The sequence below is a fragment of the Gasterosteus aculeatus genome, chromosome 18, assembly GCF_964276395.1.
Source record: "Gasterosteus aculeatus chromosome 18, fGasAcu3.hap1.1, whole genome shotgun sequence".
In the NCBI taxonomy this organism is placed as follows: Eukaryota; Metazoa; Chordata; class Actinopteri; order Perciformes; family Gasterosteidae; genus Gasterosteus; species Gasterosteus aculeatus.
The window spans coordinates 2,665,001-2,672,395 of NC_135706.1; positions in this window are offsets into that span (position 1 = coordinate 2,665,001).

Genomic DNA, 7,395 nt, shown 5'->3' on the forward strand with positions numbered 1-7,395 from the left:
GTTGCTGTGTTTTTTTCCTACTTTCCTACTGTTGACTTTTTACTATATGAAATTTCAGAGGATCCAATTCTCAATATTAAAAACACAGTGACAGGTTTTCCCGCATTGAAGTCATAGGACTGCTGTTGTATTGGGCTGTAGTATATTTACACTGAATTATTATATTCTACCTCCTGATAGGAATGACAAAAATGGAAAAAAACGTGGAAATAAAAAATATATTTGATTTTCCACATTTTCCACAATGTTAACTATTGGCAGGAGGTTGAAGAAAGACTGTTTTGGACCACCTGAGGCAGGTGCACGTCAGAAAGTGGCCAATGAGTTCATGTATCAAATCTCAATCAAATAATTGTGTTTGTGTTACAAACAGATATTCCAGTTATTTTTGCCATGGACGTGGACTTTCTTTCTTGCCTTTTATGACGGTGGGATTTATGTATTTTGTGACTGACCTTGGAGCATCTTTGACAAGCAAACAATTCATTATTTGGCCTCGAGTTTTCACTTGTTCAGACGAACATGCTAACTGGTAATTGAGGTCAAAATGTCTTTGCAGCGGTACGTATGATACATTCCACTGTTTTGGTGTCAGATACTTTTTCGCTGTAGTTCGTGCCATTGAATATTGTATTGAACATTGTATGAAAAGATGCTGCTGCAAACCTAAAACTTTTAACCTTCCTTTGATTTGATTTTAATAAATAAATGAAGACATATTTACATTGCTGCATTAGCCTCTAAATACCTTGAAGACTCTACCTACATCTATAATAAAAGAAGTGCCAAACCCATTATATTGAGCTACATTTAAAGATCCTTATAGCTTTGAGAATTGTCAAGTATTTAGTCCAATACAGCTGGATACACTTATTTTTGTATGATATTTGTGTTTGTGTGTCATCCAATGCATCCATGTAGAATATCGTTGCTGCTCCCACCAGGCTCCTCGGCCTGGCATCCCATCAGGAAGTTGAAAGAGAGATGGCTCGATGGTGCTCAGAAGAAGAGAGTATTGTCTGCGTGTGACTAATCAGAACTTGGCTTTGCTCCCCGGCTCCCTGATCGCATTCCCCTGATTCAAAAGGCCACGAGGCTCCGTCTCGTCACAAATTCTCCACCTTATTAGCTGTTTTCATACTTCCTACCTGTTTAATTAACTCGCCTGCCATTCCAGATCCTGTGACCCACAACATCTCTCATTCCCTCTCTCACCTGCAGCCCATTCCCTCATTATTCCCCTTCCACATTGTCTTGTGTGTCATTGCCAAACTCTCCAAAGGACCCCGACATTGTTCCTGGCTACTCGACGTGGGATTTTTGCCTGCCCTCTTTTTTGGGATTCATTGACCTCCCGGTTTGACTTGTAAAGCTCTTTCTGTGCATTTCTGTGTCCCAGTTGTGCTTCGGGGGTTCAAGTATCTGTAATCCTTACAACCGTTTAATGGAAATGCATGATGGGGCCATCGGAGAAAGTCAAGAGCTGTTGTTTGCTTTGGTTGAAACAGAAAATTGTAATATATCAACAGAGTTCTTCAATCCCGTAATGGCCCTCATTGTACGTCAATGATCTACGGATCAAACGGGTGGGTTACTCATGTCTAACTAGCGGTCTAGGTCGCTATTGTTTGTGCCGTGTGCCTCCCATCTCCTGGTCTCCATCTCGTTCTCTTTCCCCCTTTTCACGCCCTCCTTTTCCCTCTCTTTGGTGACTCCGTGTCTCCAGACACATAAAATGGAGGGCAGCGCCGAGGTTCCAATTCAGAACTCATTTGTGGCGCTGCCGGCCCCCTACCCGCTCAGCAGTTGCCGAGGGGACCCAGGGGAGCCCTATCACAGCTCTATATGCAAATGTCTTTGCACCTGGACAACAGCGTGGACATGCTGCAACTGGAAGCTCATTTATGCAAATCTGAGGGAGACGGTCACAGCACAACACAGAACGGGCCACAGACACCGGCGGCCATATCTCCCCGACAGCACAACTGTGGAAAAACATGGAGAGATGTGAAGCAGGTGGGGAACCAGCCAGAAGATGTGGTAAATCAAACGGATGGATAACGCTAATAAACGTACAACATGAAAGGGATTGAAAGTTAAAATATGACTGAAAATATTGATAATTGATATGAACGTTATTCCTTTAGTTACTGTTTGTTCTTTCGTTCCACCGAGACAAACGCAAAACCGCACAGACACAAAAGGTGCTTATTTAGCATCACGGCATGACTGACAAGAAGCAATAACGCTGAATGTGTTAAAACAGTCCTCGACAAAAAGAGAACAAAACCAATCTTTGTGTCTCAGCTGGTCCTGCCTCCCGACTGGGCCGCACCGCTGCGTGAGACATCACACAGGAAAACGCTCCCTCTCCGCACACAACAGGACACATTAATGTGCAAATGTATGCAAGGCGTTCTCAGAAAAGACAAAATCACTAAGCCAAATGAGGTAGCTTCACTCAAATTGTTTGAATTCTGAATAATTACCGTACACATTTCTGGAACTTTCTACGATTTCCTGTGAAACAATGACTTTTGATTTAATTGAGGAAAATCCAAAACGTTGTGTAAAGTTATTGGCCAGACTTAGGGGCCGTGTCCACTTTGAGATGGTTTCACAAAACCAGCTTCATTCATGTCCTTATATTCCCCTAGTCTGCATAATAACATCGCTTCTGTCATCGGACAGAACCCCGTTCCTATTTACCCATCATCTGACTGTGTGATCCACTCACCTGTCCTCCCTTTGCCAGCCCATATTCCTGCCTCACGTCTCCAGCCATGTGACCTCCTGCCGGAACCTGAAGAACCAGCAGAGTAGAAAAAAAAGACAAGACGGCTCAGAAAGACACAATCGGATTCTCCATCGTTTGATTGAGAGCGGCGACAACCTCTTGTATGGTGTAAGGTGTTTAAAACATGTAAATGAGTCCATCGTGAAAAGCAGATGAAAGGAGCCTTTGGTGATGTGGGCCAGGTAAATAATGTCAGAGAAGAGAATGACTTAAAGAAAGAGGTGAAAGGGAGAGGGGCGGGGGGGGGGGGGGGTGAAGGTGGGCTAGGATGGCTGCTGTTATTGTGTTTGATGTAGTGCTCGAAATCCTCGTGTAGAACGAGGCCGAGGAGGAGAGGGTTCATTTAAATGCATGCTCACTCAGGGCCCATACGGAGTGGGTGTCTGCAGAGAATTCATCACGGCCTCGCTGATAAAGCCTCAGCCCCTTAGCGAGAGGAAAAGGGGAGAGACGGGATCGCTCTCTTGAGGTGAGATTGCCTCATGGATGGACACTTATTATATAGAAATACACAACGCTGACGGGTATCAGCGTGGCACCGTCGGACTGTGTTCGTCATCCCTCCGTCCGACATCTATCCAGGTTGCATGTGAAGTGGTCCCTGGGGGCCGTGAGCTGCAGGCTGCATCAGCGATTAAAGCGGCACAACAATTAGGAGCAACGTTTTTAGAGAGGAATTGAATCTATCTTTCTTGACTTAGCGGGCAGTAAAAAAACACCTCATGCGTGGTTACTGTGTGTGTCATTCTACGTGGAAGGCTCAACGTTTTAACACTGATGGATGCCTTGAATAGCAACTTTGAAACACACATGAAAGTTGTCCGCTTGCAAAGCGCTTCTTTACTTTTGGTCTCAGCGACGAACAAGGCGCTCATCAGCGTCTAAAACGAGACGTAGCGAGCTTCAATTCAGCCTCAATGGCACCATTGTGCTTCATTACAAGATACTCAGAGCTGAAAAGTTACAGCATTAAGGGGAAAGACGTCTGCTGATGGTGGGCAGAGTTTGTGTCCCGTCAGTCTTCTGTACCGCTTATCTTGGACTGGAGTCAATCCTAATCGGGGCGAAAGATGGTCGCCAGACACTCGCATTCCCATTCAGACACCATACGGACAATTTTGCAGCCACCAATGAACCTTCCCTGCGTGTCTTTGGACTGTGGTAAGTATCCGGTGGGAACCCACGCCGGCTCCTTCTCGCTGGGAGGCAAAGTGGAGAATGGAAATAACCATTCTACTCAAAACAATTCAAGAACTGAATCAAAGCTTTTTGACCCAAAAATAATTTGTATCCACTTTTTTTGTATTTTTCAATGTTCAAGACTAAAACAGGTTAAGTTTTCTTTTTTTAAATGATCCAAACTTTTGGCCTGGATTGGAGTCCATCGATATCTTAACACATAAGGCTTAATGAAAGACGAAAAAGTTATTTGTATTAGGGGGTCAGGGGTTTTTGAAGTGTTGCTTGTGTTTGCCTTTGTTCCGACTGTATTTGGGTTTTTATTATTTGCACTAGATGGATTTGTATTTGTTCACGTGATCCTTCCTTCTATAACGTTTGACTGGACGATTTACAGTTTGTGATACTTTGCAGTGAAGAAATGGCTGACGCAGTTGTTAAATAGCCCAGAGTCAGGAGAGCTTGGCCATTAGCATTCGTACCTCCATTGTGTCTTTGGAGAGAACTTTCGCAGTCAAAACGATTCTTCAGCTTTTCTCTCTGTTACACACAACATGAGACGACCCGAATCCAAACTCCATCGTCCATCTGCGTCCACTCCCAACAAGTTACACATTATTTTAATCAATCATTTTTTTCAACTCTAATGGGATGGACCGGCTTTTTTTTGGAGTGCAGCGGTGATTTGGGGGGGGGGGGGGGGGGGCAGCGTTGTAGCAAGTGCGACGGTGCGGCTGAAGTGGGCAGATATTCGCATTGCACTAATGAACTCCCGCTCATTATCAGTGAATCAACAGGCCGGCGCTAATTACGGTTACCAGGACACACTGGTCTCCCCCCCACTGTGTGGCGCGCTCTGAGGTCCCTCTGGAGCAGCAACACGGCAAACGGGTCTGCCAGCAGCCACAGGTGCACAGTCCCCGGTGCCAACATTTAACGCCGAACACGACACACATGGCACACGCACACAAACGTGGGGTCTGAGGAACGCAAATAGAAAATCGAGACTCTCCAATTCATGTTGCGGTCATCTCTTCCAGATGGCACCATTGCACAGCCAGCCAGTCAACATGTGTTATCCCGAATAGGGCGCCACAGGTGTGATTCCAACAGGCACACACTAGGAAATGTTTGCATCCATCTATCCTTCAACCCTGAATTTCAGCGTGTTACAACTTTCTTTCTTTTTTTTTTTTAGAGTGTTAGCCATCATTCCAATTGGCGACATTGATCATTGAGCAAGTTAACTGTCGAAATCTGAAATCATGGACACAGAATTAAAATGATGGGGCATGAAACAGAGGTGCTCCAACAAAGCTTTGCTTTTTTGACCCCCAGATTTACTGCTGCTTTGCTGACAGTTGCTTTGAACGTAAAAGAGTACAGGAACTGTACAGGACAAAACGGTCATCCTCCTATAGGAGTCATTTCAAGAGCCACATTACAACCAACTCTCAACCAAATACCTCTTGTGGGCCACGTTCTTCGTTTATCAAACCAGCTAAACTGACTATTTATTGAAACCAAAAAAATCAAACCATTGATGAAGGGACCAAAAGCCTTTTTTTCCATTAGCCACTGAGCTGAGAACCTGTGTCATCCACCAGCATGAGCCATGCGACGGGACCTGGGCATGTAAAATAGACGCCCCCCCCCCCTACCCCCTCCCTCCTGCTTCCGTTCCATCCATAACTTAAGCAGAGATCAGTGGCTAACACTCTTAATCCCTAGGGGGTGCTTTCTGAGCTGTAATTTAAAAATAGCGTTTTAATAACACACCACTGCTACACTACATTAATCTCAGAATTAATTATCTATCCCACCCCCAGCCTGTTTGCTTGAAAGAGGCTCTTTGGTGCATTTCTTGTGTTTTAGTTCTATTTATTCCGAGAGCGAGCAGATAAAGGGATGCTTTTGGAGTGTCTTGTGTTAAGTGCAGTAATTATGCAGTTTCAGGTATATTACCAGTATGTATGTAAAAACCAGCAGATACATTAGAGCTGAAGGGTCCCGTCGGCGTAACCGGTCAGTGAGGTGTGATGTTCCTAAGTAGTGCACGGTCCTTCTCAGACGGAGCAATGTAACAAAGAAGCAATTCAATTAAGGAGTAGGCCTGCATTAAATAAGAAATTAGTGTCTAATCCAAAGATATTGTAGCAAACACTGTGGCGTGGAAAATAATTTAATTTTCATTTACATTTTTAAACAAGAAAATGTTTTTAATCAAACCATATAAAATCAATGCCGAGGAGAATAACGTGACTGCGAGCAAAGCCTAAAGGCAGCGGAAATATTCAAAAACAATATTAAACTGCGATAAATGAAGAATAAATCTTCTCTGGTAATATTACATCCGAGCATCAGGGGACGTTGACACTTAATGCAAGTTAATGAAACACGAGAATCTTGGTTAAAGGCACGGCAATCACTGAGCATTCACAGAGCATTTGTCGAAAGGTGATGATTGTGTTGCTGAGCCCGCCGGCAGAAGTTGGGGGCTGACGAGAGATGAAGTTGAACACTGATGGGGATTATAAGTACATCAGCTGACGATATTCATAAAAATGGTGTAAAAAAAAAAAAAAAAGAAGTCCTCTTGTTCCCTCTCCCCCCCTTGCGCCCTATTTCCCTGATTGACTGATTGGATGACCTCCATTGTCAATAGCTCCTCTCGGCTGACACCGATCTCCACACATGCATCTCTTGGTGCGTTCGCAGCTGCGGCAACGTGCGCAAGCTCTGCATGAGGCCGCTGTAACACAGATAACCTTTGCAAGGAGGTGCAGTTCACGCCTAGACTCCCACACCTTCCCGCTATCACATCAAAGAATCTGGATGTGGTTCAATTCAGACAGTCAGGGCTTGGAGTGTATGACTGAGGTATCATGAGGTGTTGATATAGGAGATAGTGTAGAGTGTAACATTGTGTTTGAGCAGCGACCATAAATAAGCAAAGAGCTGCTATTTATTTGTATTATCCGATGTGTACTATGAACTATATCGTACTTTTTGTCTTTAAATAAATACATCACACATAGGGAATCCCCCCCTGACTTTCATTGAGTTATGAAATGATTCAAGTCTCGCAATTAAGCCCACGACAAAATGACGTGTTTAAACGTGTCCTTTATTGTGGCATAAACCTCCTCAGATTTCTCTGTCTGTCTACTTGACATTACTTTTGTTTATATCGAGGCAGGTGGTTGTCAGTAAAAGCAATTTCTTCAATCAATTTTTTCGGACTAACTATTTTTCAAATGAAAAAATAAGTTGCTAATTTTGTCAGTGCTCTTTCTAGACACTGCAGGTTTAATTGCTAATTGTTAACTGGGAGTGAATGCATTTGCATATTAATTAGTTAGTCCATTTGCATTTTTAATTTGCTGCCTTCAAAGGGGGTGAGATAAAAGGTCGCACAG